Genomic DNA, 19,126 nt, shown 5'->3' with positions numbered 1-19,126 from the left:
TCATTTAATTAGGGGGTGCCACTCATCTATCGATGGTGAGGGTCAACAACAAATATATAAAAATATTATTTGTATATTAAAATTAATTGATAAAAGAGAAAAACTCAAATCAGCCCCTGACAATTACCTCGAAAGACAACGAGGCCCCTGACAAAAAAAAAAACCTAACCCGGCCCCTGACAATTATCTCGAAAGGACAACGAGGCCCCTGTGTCAAAAAAAAATTAATGTTATTTTTTTTGGCACAGGGGTTAATCAGTCCCAAAAAAAAATTATCAGGGGCCGGATTGGGTGTTTTTTTTTCTTGGGGGCCTCGTTGTCCTTTCGAGATAATTGTCAGGGGTCGGATGGGGTATTCACTCTTGATAAAATTAGTCATTATATATTTATGTATAAATATATTTATAATTTAATTTATTTTTAATATATATTTTATATTTTAACATATGTTTTATATTAATAACTAATTTTAATAATTCATTTTAATGTATACTTAATATGATCGTGTAATATAATATAATTTTCGGTGTATAACAGTTCTTCATAATCAAATCCATGTAGTACTGATTATTCCTTTGAATAAAATCATCATGCATTTCCGTAATTTCAATATTACCACCTAGTACGTAGGACGTAGCAGCTCATAACATAAAACTTTTTCATTGAATGATTTGTATATATTGTGTGTTAGCAGGTATTTATTTATTTATTTTTTGGTGTTTACTACGGTACGATGATAAATTTATACGTACCGATACGTTTAAAATATGGACAAATAATAATAATTTATGTGGAATTTATTTTTCACATCAACATTTAATTTTTTTTAAATATATATTATATCACCACTTTTACTAATACACCCCTTTAATTAAATAAAAATAAAAAAATATTTTTTTATTTAATTTTATAAAAAGTCTTAAACATCTTTCTTTAATTTTATTAGACAAAAATATCCTTTTAAATTAATGAAATTTTGGAATTCAATTAATCCTAATTTTATAGTTTCAAATAATTTACAATACAAGAGACACACCGAATAACGGCGGTTTTTTATGAATTTGCGGCGGTTTAAAATCGCCGCAAAATAAAATTCCAGCGGTTCCACAAGCGTCACCTATTAGGGGGTTGTAATTTGATTTTGCGGCGGTTCGAATGAACCGCTGGCACATCCGTCGCAAATCAAATAATTGATTTTGCAGCGGTCACAGAACCGCCGCTATTTTGGTCAATGGATTTAAAAAAAATTGCGGCGGTTTTAAAACCGCCGCAAATTTATGTAGTTTTTTTTTTAAAAAATGTGACGGTTTTAAACCTCCACAATTTCATACAAGAGCTTAAAAAAAAGCTGATTAACTACTCAAATGGTTTATACCATTTCTCTTTACTATAACCTATTTTCTTTACATCATATTTATTAAAGATATTAATATAAAAAAACACTAAATAAACAATAGATAGATATATAATCACAAATTTAAGCAAATCAAGAGGCACATAGGTCACTAAACTGTAGAGCCAGATTACACCAGTCTAATCTCATCCCATTTTCTTGATTCTTGCAAAGCTCCAGTTAGCATATATTGTCACAATTTCCACTAGTAGGTGATAACATGTAAACTTTTCATAGATGAATCTAATGTATAAATTTATAATAGAGCTCATCCCTACTAATTTCTACATACAACCAAATATACTGAAAGAAATGTGAATTAAATTGATTACCGAGAAGAAGTCAGTGTCTTTCATAAGCCAGAAAAATCACACAACAATCCAATACTAGTAGCAAATATCTCCTCAATTTCCAGCTATCAGGTTATGGGAATGGTTTCACTCTATTCTTGGATATTGTCATAATGGTACCTAAAGGGATAATAGTAAAGAAAAATATCATTAGAAAATCACACAACAGTCCAAGCAAACTATATGAAGGTCATTCAGCACAATATTTTCTTACCATCATGTAGTATGGCAATGATCAATACCATAAAGGGTGCAAAATCAAACTTCCAAATCAATGCAATAAACATGAAATCAAATTACAAAATAAAAAGTAGATCAAATAAAATTATATGAACTATTTAATTAGGTATGTTAATTCTTGGTTGTTCACCTATTTTCTACACTTACCACAATACGAATGGTGAAAGACACTGCATATATCTGCCATAAGCAAAAATGAAAAATTTTGCAATGTTAGAACACTAAAATATCAAAAAAATTGCTGTGATGATATGAAATCAGAGAATTAGTGAGTAGAGAAGATGAGACTAAGCTAGATTGCATGAAATAAAGTGTATTATTAATGTTCTTATTAGTATGAGTAGCAGTGATGATATATATAGATACATCACAGACTTATCTTACAAAAAACAAGATAAAAAACAGTAAAGATTAACTAACTAATATAAAACTGTGATTACTCACAATGACAATGCTGCACATCACATGAAAATAAATCAAAAAACAAGAAGCTAAACGATGAAACACGTTCACTTCATACAATATCTTTTCTTTTCTTTTCTCTTTACTGGGAGTCACCCATGTAATATTTGCCTTATATATAGTTAAGTATATAATGCCAATTTGAATCTCAATGCAGAAGCTATTTTCAATGCAGCCCTTGAATTTTAATATATAATAAAAACTGAAAGCAAATTCTCCTATCAATGCCTCTTAAATGTATTCTTAATTCATTATACAAAAAGAAGCAGAGCAGAGGGAAGATATGTAAACAATATATTATATTATTATTCAACACAAACATAAGAATTTCACCTGAATTGCTTGATCAAAAGTATAGAGATTTTGCTTAATAATTTGTTTAACACAGGGGGGATATGGAAGGCAGGAGTCGATTACAATCTGCCTAGCACCACCAATTTGTTTAACAACTGCTAAATTAGATAGAAATAAAATTCAAAATTATATGTTCTATCTAATCGCCTTATTCCACACCATGAATGATAATATTATATTTAATTCCTTCTTCTCCTTTTCCAAAAAAATAAAAAAAAAATTAAAACAAAAGTATGTTCCTATCTTGTTGATCTACTACCTGAATATCTACCTGAATTTTGTGTCATCTTCTTCTATTTTTAGAACCATAAAAAAATAATGAACAGATTCTGCTGCACATTTATATGTATATATTACCAAATACAAGCTTTCTAACTTAAAATTTCACTACAGAGCACATAATAAATAAAAATAGTAGTATAAGTTGATCAACAAGTACATTTAAATCCTTAACAAGAACATAATTATTTATTCATGCTTTTTGTGCTAGCATGATCACAGTAACAATTGAAGAGATCAAAATTTTGTTCTATATAATAAAGCATATAACAGATATAAAACTAGAAAAAGTAAATATTCAAATTGCTTCTATTTATATAATGCCATTTTATAGTTTGAAAACAGAGAACAATGATGTCCTACTACAACTAAGTGTGGTCCGTGCATGAAATAGATAGGAAGAGTCATATTATCCATTATGTAATTTGTTTAAATGACCAAATCTGCTACATTACTTTGATTGAGACAAGAACGATTATATTGTGAAAAATTCAAAAGAAACTCATTTGATTTTATAATCTTTTAGTTTGAGGGTGAGGGGTGTCCTACTAGAAAGGTAAATTGATCATGTGTTCAAATTAATGTAGATATTAAACGGATTTTAGATTTTAATTAGGCCTTTTCTTCTTTACTCTCCATTAACTACTATACTTACTAATAGTAAAATAAAATATAAAATAATCCACCAAAACACTTACAACAACACAAGCAATATATATAATGGATAGAGTGAGGGGTTTGGCATTAAAGAAGGCAGTAGTATATTTCAGAGAGTTCATGTTGCATGTGCCACAACATAAAGCAACTGTTCTATGAACTAGGAGCAAGCCTAGCAGTGGAAATAGAGAATGAAATACTAATCCAATTTAGCAGTCCAGCCACTTCAAAGATACAAAAACATAGAGAAAATTAAATTACACTCCTAAACCACTTTGATCTTCATACGTTTATTCTATTTAATTAAATGACTTTATATATATATATATATATATATATATATATATATATATATATCAAACTTTATGTGTTGAAAGTTCCCAACAAAAGAGCATATTGTGAAACATATTCAAAACACTTGGCATATTGTCGAACACTTGGCATGCAAAAGCATAAATAACACAAAATAACACTAACAAGCATTCTTTGCAACACCAAATCAAAATTCAGCACCAATTACATGAAAAATTAGCAGCATTTCACAGGGACTCAGCAAAGTATCAGTCAATCAATCCAAACAAATTAAAATTCAAACTCAAGAAACTCTTAACAGCATGTTTAATTATGTATAAACTAACACTAATTCTAACCTTAACTCAACTAACAATAGCAGATAATCTTAACCAAATCAAATTAAGACTAGAATCAACATATAGCTAATCCTAAATTAACTAATCATGTTAAAGGGAGTGAAAACCAACCTCCTCTTGCATGAAAAGGAGCCTTGCCTTCTTTTGTTGGTAATCTGGCCGAGGAGATAGACAAGAACCACTCTCGATTCTCCAATCTGCTTTATTCTCATTTGCACCATGGAACATCGAAGATGAAGAACCTGAATTGCTACCTTCTTTTGCTGCATCCTCAGTTTGATTACCGACAGTGATAACATCAGGTGAAAAAAGGGCATGTTTGCGAGATAAATTTTTGGAGGCTAAACAAAGGAAGTGAAAAGTTTAAATTTAAACATTTACCTCTTCAAAATTGAAACAGGGGAACAAAGGTTTCAGATAAATTTATTTACTTCTACTTAACATTCTTTTGAGGTCTTCTCTTAATCCAATTAAACATGAGGTATAATTTGAATCAAAATTAATCAAATATATAGAGAAAATCTGAATCAAAATTCTTAACTCTAAACAACTACAATTTAACTGAATTAATCAAATATATAGATAAAATCTGAATGAAAATAACCTGAAAGCATAATGTGAACCAAGAAGATTTACAAATCTTGAGGAAAATAAGATTCTAATTTTGTAAGTGATCAAGAATGAAAACAAGAAAGAAAGAGTAATGTGGAAGTACGAACCAGTGATAGGGAAGAGGCCACGATAACTCAGATTTGTTGGAGGAGAGGGGAACGGTCGACAACGGTGAGAGGAGGACGTCTGGGCAGCCACGCAACTCAGAGATGGCACAGACGTGCACGGTGGATGCGAGAACAGGGGTGGGTTACGCACACCGAGGATGAGGGATTAAGGGTTTCACGCACTATAGAGTAGAGGAGAACGGTCGACGGTGGTGAGAGGAGGTTGGATTGGTAGCCACGCGACTCCACGGGGACACAGCGGTGCACGGTGTGTTTGAGCACAGGGGTTCTTACGCTTCCACTCTCCTGTCGCAGGTTCTTCTTCTTTCTGATTTTAGGTACTGAAGTGATTTAGGGTGAAATCAAAGTATTGGGTTGGGGTTTGCGGCAGAATTTCATTGAATTGACACTAATCCAGTTGATTCTGCGTCACAATGAAGAAATCGGATGCCAATCGCAGCTATTTTGAACAATTGCAGCAGATGGAGAAACCGCATGCAATTTGCTGCCGCCATCTTCCGCGTAGCAATATACACAAACACATCAAGACTCAGGGGTTCAGATATTGGGGAAAAATTCAATATGAGTGTTAGATTGAAGAAAAATTTGGCCAAAATTAATCAAAGAAAGTTGTTCAAAATAAAATTTAGAAAGCATAAAGATTAAATTCATGTAAGAATAATTTTCTCAACAGCCCTGAAACTTAAATTGGGACGAGGGAGAGGAACATACCACTGAGAGGGGAGTCTTTTGCAATCGGCAACGCGAAGCACCGCCAAAGGGGAGAAGGCTGCCAAGGATGACACAGGGACGGATGGATTGGGATGATGCCGACGACGTCACACACATGCACGGCAGAAGGAGAAGACTCCGACGACCCCTTCTACTTTACCTTCGTGCACGGGAGCTACACGGCTGAGGGAGGAGCCTGGTGACCGGAACAACGATGGAGCGGACTCAGTTGGATCTGACAAAGGGAAGGGTAAGGACGGCGGGAAAGGAGACCAGTGATGGCTATACCTTGGCTCTGACGAAGGGTTCTCACGCCAAATACTTGAAGGTTATGGCACAAAATAAATTTGGTCTGGGTATTTTAGTGAGGCAAAACCCCCTTCCCCTCAAAGTTATCTGCTGCGGTGAGGGCCCAATACCGCCTCGGTTCAGTTTATTTGGAGCGGGGGTTAATTACGCAGCAGGAATCGGAACAAATCAGGCAATTTGGAGTGGTTGGGGAGAACGGCCGGCAATTTGGGGCTGCTTAGTCCCGCGCCTCTTGTAGTGTTAAACAATAAAATAAAAACATTAAAAAAACAAAAGGGTTTTGGTGAAAAGATCAAGAGTTTGCTTAACAGTAACAACCTGGGCCCTGGTTGTCTTACAGAAAAGGAGAAGATCGTCAGCAAACATAAGATGAGAAATTCTAGGCCCCCCTTGGAGATAGCGACAGGGAACCAAGATCCATTAGCCACAAGATAGAAAGATGGCAAGCCAGTCGTTCCATACATAAGACAAACAGATAAGGAGATAATGGATCACCTTGCTAGAGCCGTCTATGAGGATTAAAATTCTGAAGCCTCTCACCATTCCATAAGATTGAGAGAGATGAAAAGAAAACACATCTCATGATCAAAGTAATGATACTGCTAGGAAAACTAAAGTGATGAAGTGAATGTTGAAGAAATATCCAATCAAATTTATCATAAGCCTTTTAAAGGTCTAATTTAAAAGCAATAGTTCCTTTTTTTACTTAGTTTTGCGCATGAAGTGAAGAATCTCTTGAGCAATAATAATATTCTCACTTGTCTCTCTTCCTGGTATGAACCCACCCTAAAGTGGGCCAATCACTTCTGTAAGAAAGGGGCGAAAGTGATTAACTAACACTTAGGTAATAATTTTATAAATAACATTGCACAAGCTTATAGGTCAAAAATCCTTTATCACTGTAGGGCTATCCACTTTTGAAATGAGCACAATGAGCGTTTTAAAAATAGACGCATCCAAAACCTCTCCAGAGAAAGTTCTGCAAATAATCATCCAAACATCCTTTACCAACAAGATCCCAATATTCCTTGAAAACGTAGCCTAAATCCCATCCGGTCCAGGAGATTTGAAAGAACCCATCTCCATAACTGCACATTTCACTTCCTCGAAAGAGATTGGCTTGTTAAGGGACTCACACACTTCATGACTAAGTTGGTGGAGTGGAACATCCTCAAGACAATCAAGCTCTATCTCTTCCCTTGAGTAAAAAAGTCTCTGAAAAAAAAATTGTTGGCTTCATCCTTAAAAACATCCACATCGTTAGACCAAGTGCCATCCTCAAGCATAAGACTATGAATTTTATTCCTCTTTCGTCTGATAATAGTTTAAAGATGAAAGAAGGTAATGTTTCTGTCTTCAAATCTTACCTACTTCTCTCTTAATTTCTGATACCAAAAAAACTCCTCCTTTAGTAGAATAACATTTAATTATTGTTAAAGATGAGATTCTTCTTCCTTAAGATGGGGTTGTCAAAAACACTCTAAGGATAACTGGATTCTATTAATCTGACCTTCAATCTCCATTTTTTTGACAAATATATTACCAAAGACCTCTGAATTAAATCTTTGAGCACCCTTTTTAATAGTCGAGAGACTTTTAGAGACATCCGGTGATCCAGAATTCCAAGCCTTATAGACCAACTCATGGAACAAAGGGTGAGTAGTCCATGTAGCTTGAAACCTGAAGGGACGATTCCCTTTCTACTTGGCACCATCTGGACAACACTTGATAAGAAGGGGAGAGTGATCTAAGTAGTATCTGCTTAGAATTTCACAAAAAGCTTCAGGGAACAACAAGCGCCATTCCCTATTAGTAAAATTCCAGTCCAATTTTTTTGCTATATCAAGGCCTCCCCTGACTTTTTGATTCCAAGAAAATCTCCTTCCTTTAGTTTCCATATCCATCAGACACAATCATCAATGGCAAAAGCAAAAACCTGCGCTCTGTGAGCATGAAAGGCCCCTCCCTTAATCTCATTCGAAGATATCACTTTATTGAAGTCGCCTAAGACTAACCAAAGGCTAGAAATATCAGTAGCCATTCTGCCAAAGTAATCCCAAAGGGCCGATCGATACTGAACCTAGGGATGGGCATAAACCGCACTGCACATCTACACATAGGGACCTTTAATCACTTCAAAAATAACATAGTGATCAGTAATATCCACAATTTTACTCTGACCCCAGGATTTTTTCATTAAAATCCAAATGCCACCACTTTAATTTTTTCATTAAAATCCAAATGCCACCACTTTGGCCTGTAACATTAGAGATGCCAACATTATAATAACCCAGATTATCCCAAAAATATTTTATCTTTTCAAAGATAATATGGGTTTCAAGAACAATAAACAAAAAAGGGTGAAATTTTTTTCACAATTTTCTTAAAATGAACACGAGCTAAACTCCCCTGACACTTCTTTCACATTCCATGATATGATACTAAAATTATCCATAACATCAAAAATTGAGAAGGGGGTGATAATCACACTACCTGAATCAGAGCCCTATACCTTGCTCTTCTAGGACCTCCTTCCCTTTTCCCTCTTCGACAGTAACAATTTCTTCTGACTTCTCTGACGTCTCTTCTCGTTACAAGATTTTGACATCTTGCAGCAAATTTTGGAGGAAAACTGGTTGGAGGTGTTTCCTGGTCGTGTTCCGAGAAAGGGGTTTCATGCTTAGTCTCACTTGGTCCTACTTCAACACCTCTGTAATTAGAATAATGAAGAGCTTTCCCAGTGGCAACCTTTGTAAAACGCCCAGGCCTAGAAACTTTCGAAGGACCATAATTTTTTGTCTTTCTGGCCATATTCATCATGAAGCCAGGCTTCCTAGAAATGGGCTTCCTATCACTGGGACGAGACACCTTTTTCTAAGGCTCCTTTGTACCATCTTTATTTTTTCCTTTTTTCTTAACTACCTTGGTCCATTCTTCCTCAACTTCCACATGCCTATTTGCATGTTCTTCGTCTATTTTTCCATGCAACAAATCAGGAGAAGAATCACCCTTTCCATTTTTTTTGGTAACAGGAGAATATTTTTCATAATTGGCATTTCTCTGTCCATTCCCCTCTTCGACAATAGTAGTGCTTGGAATTCGAAACTCCGGCCCCGTTTTCACTGCAATATTGGTCAACTTCTTATTGCAATCAGTTGTAACGTGTCCAAAGCATCTACATGCATCACAAATGAGTTCCAAATGCTCATACTCCACTCGATAGACCACTTCATCAACCTTGATCTCATCAATTACTGGTAAACCCAAGTCTACTTGCACACAGGGTTTTGCAAATTTTTCCTTTTCGCGTCCTTAATCACAACGTTCACTTTGATCAAATTTCCAATCGTCGTTGCAATCTTTCTCGTGAACTTTTTATGGTAGCACAAAATCTTCTGGCCAGTGAATCAGATCCAAACAAGTGTAGAGCCAAATGACTCCTCTATTGGACGAAAATCAAAGGACCACCGTTTGACTACCAGATAAAAACCATCAATCATCCAAGGTCCTCCAAGAAGGACCTTCTCTCGATCCTCCATTAGATCATATTTGACAAGAAAATATCCATTCCCCACATCTAATATTTCATAGCCACCCTTAAGCCTCCAGATGAACCTTAGTCTATGAGACAAGATCGTATAACTGACCCGTTTGCCGAGTACTTTAACAACTGTAGTGTTCTTGTAAGGCTCCGCCAGTACCTTCCTAGCCTCGTCAAAGGAAACTATCTTAGGTCTGGATGCCCCACCTTGCCTTCCAATAACCATTGCCAACCAGTCCCCTCCAAGGCTCCAATAACTCTTCAAGGATCAAAGGTTTTGATGCATGAGAATCTTAAGCATTTTTCATTGGCATTTCTTATAGAAAAGTTATGACTTGTGCTTGGTAATTATATAATTTTCAAGGCTATTATATTAGTACTTTGTTTTTCTTAGTTTCATGATTGTTGTAGAGAAATGTTAGGAAAAGAGAAGCGAAAGCACAAGGAGGAACCAAGAATTAAAGACAAGTGCAGAGAGAATTCGTGGATGCTGTCAACCCTGACCTCTTCATACTCCAACAAGCATAAAATGAGCTGTAGAGGTCCAAATGACACGGTTTTAGTGGCATTAGAAAGCCAACTTTTAGAGCTTTTTAACGATATATAATAGTTAATAGTTAATCTCTAGACTCATGGTGCTAAATGCCGTGAAAGTGGCGCTAAACGCTAGTTTGCGTCCCAGCACCACTACCCTTCGGGAGTCTCGGCGCTAAACAACAAATGGGCAACAAGGAGTCACGAACTGCATCAGAAGTGGCACTAAATGCCAGCACAGCCTAAGCTCTACTGGCGCTAAATGCTAGCACAACCCAAGACCATAAAACCTAATTTTAAAGCACCGTTTCTGATTCCTCTCCTGGCCCTCTTTCGTTTTTCATTCTTTTAGTTTTAGGTTTTACACATTATATTAGGATTTCAATTTTTTTACACTATGGGAAACTAAACCTTCATGATAAGGTCAGAAATTCTATTTATTTTGATAGATTAATATTATTGTTCTTCTATTATGATTAATATATTGATTTTTATTTAAGAATTGAGTTTCGTCTTCATCCTAAGGATTAGAGTGTATTAGAAAATAATTCTAATCTGAATTGAATTCCTCTGAATCTTGGAAAATTTAATCTTTGGAATTAAGCTTGAGACTCTTTCTCATAATTATTTAATTATCTGGAACTAATTGGATAAGTGACGTATAATCAGGTTTCTTTTGGGTTCTTGAGAATTGTGTGGCCTTTAAACCATAAATTGTATTTAACCTCTTAGCACAATTAATTGATCAATGAAATGACGGTTGATTAGGATAGGAGAAATTGAATTTCCAAGGGATTGGGGTTCAATTACTTAGGGTTTGTCATGAATTATATCTTTGTATGATCAAAGTAGATAGCAATAATTGTTAATCCTGAAATTTAAATATCTCTAACACTTTAACTATCTTTGTCATAATACTTTCTTAACAAATTTTAGTTTGTTCTTGTTTAATTTTCTGTTTTTATGTTATTTACTATTGAAATCCTTATTTTTAGTTGTCTGACTAGAATAATCAATTTACCATTGCTTGCTTAATCTGTTAATCCTCGTGGGAACGATAACCCACTCTTGTGGTATTACTTGATACGATCTGGTGCACTTACCGGTAGTTTGTGGTTTGTAAAATTTGCATCAGGCTTTGGTGCTGCCTCACCCACCACTGTCCCTAAACGAAAGCTTAATGACAAAATCTTCTTGCTTGTTTGATTTCCCTTCCCCCTGGCCTCCTCTGCCTGCTTCAGCCTTCCCAGTGCCTTCTACACCCTTGCGACCCGCTTCTGATGCCTCTTTCCTCTCGTCGTGCGCTACTGTTTTGTCGCTCTGCGATGCCGCTCTCTTTACCCAACTTTCACCCTCTCTCATCGTAACTCGTTGATTTAGCAAGTATGGTAATGCTAGTTGCCAACAATTTTATTGTAAAATGAGAAAATAATTAATTAGTTTTATTTAAATATAACATAAAATTAAAAGAAAATATCGGCTAGCTAAAATTTCTCATCAAGAAAATGTTCTTAACACTTTGTCAGTTCAGTTTGACTTGTTTGTTTCTGATACATCAATTTGCATTCTCAAGAGAATTTGGACAAATTTCCCATACATAGGTTAATAAAAAGCTTGTACATGCTTTCCATAAAAACAAAAGTAAAGTCACAATTAAATCTTTAAAGATTTTGTCTTCAAATTAATTAGCCATTAAAAAAAGGTCGCTTTTGTGTACAGATATAACTTCATACAGATATACAGATATTCCTTCTTTCTGTATCTCCTGTTAACAAGTGTTGCCTTCCTTTTGTAGAATGGAGCAGGTTATCAGCAATTTGCAGACGCTCATGGGAGGGTCAGCTAAGCTGAGTTGCTAGCGTGAATTCAAACAAAATCTCATTGTGTTAGGTTTCGTCAGTATGATGCCAGCTTCAAGAGTTGGGCCTTATTGGTCGTTGGGAGTGGTTTTCCAAAAAAAAATGCATGAAACGCAGGTAGATTGGGTATTTAGCTCACTCTTCTCCTCTCATAAAAGGAAACCCTAGCTTCCTCCACCACGACCATCGCTGCTGGTCTTCTCATCGTAGCTGTCATTGGCTGGCACTCGATATCTTCGTTTGCTTGTAGTGGTCAAGCTCCTCTCCTCACTCACCAATCACCAGCTTCTTCATCGTAGTTGTTGTGCTCCAACCACAGTTAAACTCCAACCACAGTTGCGCTCTGCCTGCCGTCCCTTGTTGTGCTCGTCATCTGCCGTGCTTGTAACTCGAAGGTAAGAGCTGCTCTACCCACTGAATGATTAGCTTTGGCTCTGGTAACTGAGTTTTTTACACCAAACCCTTGTTTCGGTACTGTCCTTGTTTGCTTTTCATTTTTTGACATTTTGTTATGTTGAGATTTGACATAGTATTTTGGGTGGGTTTTAAACGAGTTAGAATTTTGATGCGAGGTATGTTACTTATTCATTGTATATTAAGAAATTTTGTGATTATTTTAGGATGAACACACTGATGTATATATGCAACATTGGTTGTTGATGGTAGAAAATAGATAAAGATTTTGTTTGAGATTGTTATTTTGCTAAACAATCATTGTTTGAGTGCTAGCTTCGAAACTTTTTCAAGTTAGATCGAGTATGAGTATTGCATTTGTTTTCTTGATTGCAAAGTTCTAGCTACTGGTATTCGCTTCGAGGTGGAAATGTCACTTTCTACTGATCTTGTGGATAAGGATTAGGAAACCATGGTTTTAGTCCCGCTTAGAGTTTGGGTAGCTGGGTAAAGAATAAGTCACATTATCTTCATCTATTTGTTCCACAAACTCCTTTACGAACAAATTATTAGATTATTTATTGCTTACCTACATATGTTTTAGTTCAAAATTATTAACTGCTATATATTTTGGGTTTTGAAAATTGTTATTGCTATTGGTACTACTAGCAAGCTAGGCATGAGAATGAGTATATAGTTTTTGAGAAGGCACATCTTGTTACTGCCCATTTAGGTTTTTGTCATCTTTTAGTATGAGCTTTGATGGTTCAAAGTTCTCCATGGAGATTGAAGTAACATGTTATTTCCACATATTCTATTATAAACTAATGGTTTATTCAAAATGAAATTTTCTTTGCTTGATTTCTCTAAATATTAGAGCTATTGTACAGTTAAAGACCTGTAGCACTCTACTAAGTATGGGCACCTACATAAACACTAGACACATAGACATGCTAATTTCAAATTTTTGTTTGTTAGGGGACATGCCATATATATAAAATATAAAGAAGTTTTTAAATGATTTATAATTAGATCTTGATGTTTTATTTATATTATAATACACATTAATTTTTTTTCTTTTTTAATTATTGCCATTAAATTATGGAAAAAGTTGTTAAACTTTTGTTAATAATTGTGCTGAGAACGTTGTTGAACTTATGATGGTGTATAGCTGAAGGATTGATTAATGTCGGTTTAGAATTTGTCAATAAAAGAATCTCGTTGCAAGTACAGTCTAGACCGACGAGTAACACTTAATCAAAGTTTAATTTTGTTTGTCACAATAGAAACCAATAAAAACTGAGAGTATTAGATCTCAGATCGTTTCTCAAAGGAGTTGTAGTGAGGTATACGTGTTATAGGGTTTGAGAAACATGGGTGAGAAAGCAACTGAGAAGAATTTAAATAGCAAGAAAGTAAAGCAAATAACTAAAGATAACAAATATTAAAGAGACATGCCTTGCGAGGATTGAGAATTGAGGTTTTCTATCCTAGTCATTAATAATAACATAACAATTATCAAGATTTAATCCTACTTCATTATCTCCAACATCGGGAGAAAATCAAATAGGCATAGTTAATCTCAATCCATAAGTAATATCAATGGAAACAAGATTAACTAACAACTCTAGATTACCAATCCAAATTGGATATTAATGACTCAAGATCATCTAATTTCCCTTTCCAAGCCAAGAATGCAAAAATCTACTCTAAAACTAAAAGAGGCATTTTCACAAATACTTGGAAGGCATAAAATGAAAGCATGGTAAAATAGTAAGAATTAATAAAATCTAAGACTAACAATTGCAAGATATCAATAATAACAACTTAAAAAAATATCAATAAACATGAAAATACCAAATTGCATTAAAGAAAATCAAAATTAACAAGAGTGTTCATAAACTAAAAAGTGGCACTAATGAGAAATGAACAAGAAAACTAAGAGAATTAAGTCAATTGAACAAGAAAAGGTAAAGGAAACTAAATCAAAACAAGTATCAAAACCTAAATCTAAGAGGAATTTAAACTAAAAATTCTAAATTCTAGAGAGAAGACGAAACTTCTCTCTCTAAAAAACTACCCTAAGTCATGTTCCTAAGTTACCCTAATTGCTCTTCCCTTGTTCCTTCTTGAATTCGCTTCAAATACTTCAGAAATGAGTTGGATTAGGCTTCGGAAGGCTTGAAATCGCGACCCACGTGTTGCATTAAATGAAGTCACGTGATTGCAGTCGCGCGTACGAATACATGACCATGCGTATGCATGGTTGCACAAATTTCCAAACGTGCGCATGCATGCATGATCGAGCGTACGCATGATCTTGAAATACTCAAAACTTCATTTTTTCACGAATTCTCCACTTTTGCATGCTTTTTCCTCGCCTTTTCAATCCATACTTGCCTTCTAAACCTGAAATCACTCAACAAACACATCAAGGTATCGAATGAGATTAAAGTGAATTAAATTAACCAAATTAAGGGTCTAAAAAGTATGTTTTCACTCTTAAGCATAATTTAGGAAGAATTCACAAAATCATGCTATTTCAGTGAATAAATATAGGATAAGTTGATAAAATCCACTAAATTCAATACAAGATAAACCATAAAATTGTGGTTTATCAATAACTTGTTAATTTTTGTTTTTAACTTAATGAAGAAAAGCATAAATTAATGAGCTTTGTTAAGGAAAATAATAAATTGTTCAACCTTGTTTTTTGTTCAACAGAGAAACATATGAATTAAATTAAGCCAATTAACTAGAAGACAATATGATTAAATATTTGTTGCTGATTTAGTTAAGTCAATAATTTTTTTTTTATTTTTTTTGACTATCTTAATGAGTTCACTAGTGATATAATGAGTGTTAAATAGTTAATTATAACTTTACTAGTGATATAATGTGTTTTTTAATTATAAATATTTGCTCTTTGTCACTTTCTATCTAAATATTACCAATTATACCTTTGCCAGGTGATTGAGTTCCTATGTTTTTTAAGATGGACTTGAGCTTTCAGTTCAGTGTTGGAGAGGAGTCAGAATGGCTTAGTTCAGAAGAGTGTTGTGGTATGTCTTCTTCGAGTGGAGACGACGATGCCGCCGTTGGAAATGAGTTCGAGACAGGTGAATTGGGTGATGAAGCACACAGGAATGGCGTTGGCAGTGACCCAGTTACATATGACAGTGATGTTACAGGGTTTAGGTCTGCAGAGGACTTCGTGGGGAAATAATTTAGCACCAAGGAAGAGGCTTTATTATGTTTTTTGTGGTTAAATACGATTTTGGTCCTTAAGGTATAGGCCGAAAATTTTTTTTGTTCTCAACCTTTTTTTGCATAAAAAATCATCCCTAAGGTTCACCTAGGTTTTAAAATTGTCATTCAACCCAAATACTCTTCTCTAACAACCTTCTCCAACAAATCTTCTTCACCAAAATACTCAGTTTCGCTTCTTCTTTATTTTTTTCTTCGTCCTAGTATCAACAACAACAACAATAAAATCAAAAATAGAAATAATATAATAAATAAAAGAAATAGAAGCAGAAGAATCAACAACAACAATAAATTCAGAAGCAAAAGAATGGAATCAAAATTAGAAGCAGAAGAAGCAGAAGCAAAAAAATAATAGAATCAGAATTAACGACAATGAAATCATAATTAGAACCAAAATATCCTCACTCTCTCGCACTCTATATTGTCATTTACTAGAGAGAGTTACCCTCAAACAATGGCTTCTCCACTTCTCTTGATAGCAACCGTCATTCTCGCCGCAGCAATAATAACCGTCAACGGATGCTCACCGTCGGATAAGGCATTGCTTCCTAGCATTCAAGGCAGCCCTGAGCGAGCCCTAACTTGACATCTTCAAAACATGGTCTGACGATAACTGCTGCCTGGACTGGTACGGTATGAGTTGCGACGCCACCGCAAGCCGTGTCTTGGACATCAACCTCCGCGGTGAGTCTGAGGACCTGATCTTCGAGAAGACCGGTCACTCCGGAGATCTGCAAGTTGGACCACCTCACCACCCTCGTTGTTGCTAACTGGAAGGCTATCTCCGGCGAGATCCCTCCCTGCGTCACCTCCTTCGTCGGCGTCGCCGCCACCTCCTTCGTCGGCGTCGCCGCCACCTTGCTCTTCCCACTTCTTCTTCTTTCCTTTCCCGTGGTTTCCTTTCTCAACTTTAGCACTCTCGTTCTCTTATTTTTTTTTCTTTTTTTTATTTTATAATTTTTTTAGTAGGGATAGTTTGATCTAAAATTTTAAGATTTTACTAAAAATAGTGATTTTAAAATTTAGCTGAACCTTATGAATGATTTTATATAAAAAAAAAGTTGAAGACAAAAAAATTTCTTAACCTATATCTTAAAAATCAAAATCGTACTCATACCAACCTTTTTTTTAGAAACAAAGTTATTATTTAAAGTTATATAAAAGCTTTTTTTTTTATGATTATGGCTACTAAAATACCATGCACCATTAAAGAAATCACGCATGATTGAATTGATAATAAAATATAAAAAAATGTTAAATATTAGCATATTTGTTAATGATATCTTTATTTCTAAATGTTAATTTATATGGTTGCCTTATGATTGTACATATTTTGACATTTAAGACATAAAAATTAAGTTAAAATTATAACTTCAGTTGTTTATTCAATTTTCTTTGATTTTATTGACGTTACTCAAATTTACTTAACTTCTTTTTTACAAAAATGCTTTACAATTAAGTGATTTATTCAGCTTAGTCTAACCAAATTGTATAATCATTTTTCATATTCATGTGTACTTCTTTTTTTTTTCTCTTTCGTACACCGCTTCTTCTTCTCCTTTTTTTTCCTTATTTTTCTCTTTAGTTATTGCCGTTGTCATCATCATTACCGCCGTCGCTACCTCTTCTTCTTCCTTTTTTTTATTTGAATTTTTTCTCCTCTTTTCTTTTCTTCTTCTATTATCGTCATCATCATAATTGTAACACCCTACCATACAGAGACTTATGCTTAAGTCATAATTCAGAGATGGCAAGGTATTACGACCTCTAAAACAAAAATTTAGTACGTATAGTAGTATGAATGATTGATTATAACTAGGAGCCTTGTAAAAAAAAGGGGTAAACAAAAACCGCAACTCGAAAGCGCAACACTCCGATCACTAACACAACGAGCAAAGGATAAGCTAACGCAAGATCATATATATAAAGAGTATCAAAAACAGGAATATCAAGACTCAAAATCCGGCTGCGAAGGTAACCGGTTCGAGCATAGCAATATATACATATAATAAAATAAGGAAAACCCCAAGGAAAACCCAAAGGGACACAAATACCGAAAACCTAATCTCCAAAATCCCCTCTAGAAGGAGTCATCACAGTTTGTATTATTTAATGGAGATAAAAGTATCTAAACAAGATATATAAATCAAGATAGAGTCCCGAGAACAAGAATCTTCGCTAATCCAGAAGTCCCCAGCATGCCTCAACGAGAAGCCTCGCGTCCTGCATCTGAAAACCACAAAATCCGCATGGGTGAGAACCAGAGGTCCCCAGTACGGTAACAGCTTCCACATATATAATACATAATAATAGAGAAAAGCCGAAGGCAATCCTAGAACTTCCTCCAGAAAATATCAAAGCTTATAAACAAGCTAAACCGTAAGCGGCAACTAACTAAAGATCCTTCAGTCTAACTAATACTTCCCTTTCTACTTCCTTCAGACCTCCCAACAACCAGCAGGAGTATAATATAGCAAACACAGTTATATCAGACAAGAGATTTACAAATAGGAACAAATAAGGCATTTAGGCAATTAGCAAGTAATATGCAGTCAAACAGGCAATCTCAAACAATTCATGTAGTATGCTTATGATGCATGCCTGTCCCTAGTGGCTGATGATATCATCTGTCGGTTATAGAGCCAACCCGACAAGTCCTGGTAGCTAGCCATTGGACTGTCCTTCTGTCGTGCATCCCCAACTCGAGTTATACTCATCATAAACTTGATCATAATCATGATCCATATCCATCACCCTCACTGGTGAATATTTATCCATCACCATCACTGGTGAATATTTATGGGGGCGAGCTCATCCGGGCCTTTCACAGTGCCCGGCCACACTTACGACATAGGGTCAAAAGAGCTTCGAGTCTCAACCTGGAGCACATGGTGGCTAGCCATTGCTACTACCCAGGGAAACCCTCATCTCCAATGGTAGAAGTGCAAACCTTCACAATTCAATCAACATCATATATGCATTTATACTTGGCCATAAACATGGCTCCGCCGTAACACGGCAATAATCTAGCCATCCGGCTCACGGTTAAATCCATAACCAGCCAATTCATTAACAATTACGGCCCTTCGGCCCATGGCACAACAAGCACTTCCACCGCCATTCTCCGCATCTCACATAATCATCTTTGATCCTCAATGATCATTCATTTTTCCCTTGCTTCACTCGCAAGTTACCACATTCACTAGCCCTTTTTCTCATGCTAGGCATATCATAATGATTTAAGACATAAGTGGTGAGATCGGAGGCTTAGAAGTATGAAATTTGGCTTTTAAAACTCAAAAATCAACTTTGGGATGAAAACAGGTCCACGCGTACGCGCACGCGTGGATGGCGCTTTCTCGAAGAACGGCGCGTACGCACCAAGTG

The 19,126-nt window shown here is 35.3% G+C and overlaps 1 long non-coding RNA gene across 4 annotated transcripts; it reads right to left on the bottom strand.

The window, feature by feature from the left end:
• Positions 1 to 1,339: 1,339 nt before the first annotated feature.
• Positions 1,340 to 6,446, bottom strand: LOC140182829 (uncharacterized). Of its 4 annotated transcripts, none has more exons than XR_011878995.1 (4): positions 5,837 to 6,446; positions 4,497 to 5,619; positions 2,131 to 2,163; positions 1,340 to 1,863 (listed from the first exon to the last, which is right to left on the bottom strand). It is a non-coding gene; the product is annotated as an uncharacterized lncRNA (long non-coding RNA). The 4 variants fall into 4 exon arrangements; XR_011878993.1 differs by having other exon boundaries at positions 1,340 to 2,163; positions 4,497 to 4,726; positions 5,105 to 5,619; positions 5,837 to 6,439; XR_011878994.1 differs by having other exon boundaries at positions 1,340 to 2,163; positions 4,497 to 4,648; positions 5,105 to 5,619; positions 5,837 to 6,435.
• Positions 6,447 to 19,126: the final 12,680 nt, after the last annotated feature.

Source organism: Arachis hypogaea, chromosome 20 (assembly GCF_003086295.3).
Source record: "Arachis hypogaea cultivar Tifrunner chromosome 20, arahy.Tifrunner.gnm2.J5K5, whole genome shotgun sequence".
Lineage (NCBI taxonomy): Eukaryota > Viridiplantae > Streptophyta > Magnoliopsida > Fabales > Fabaceae > Arachis > Arachis hypogaea.
This window is presented reverse-complemented; position numbering and strand designations above follow the sequence as displayed.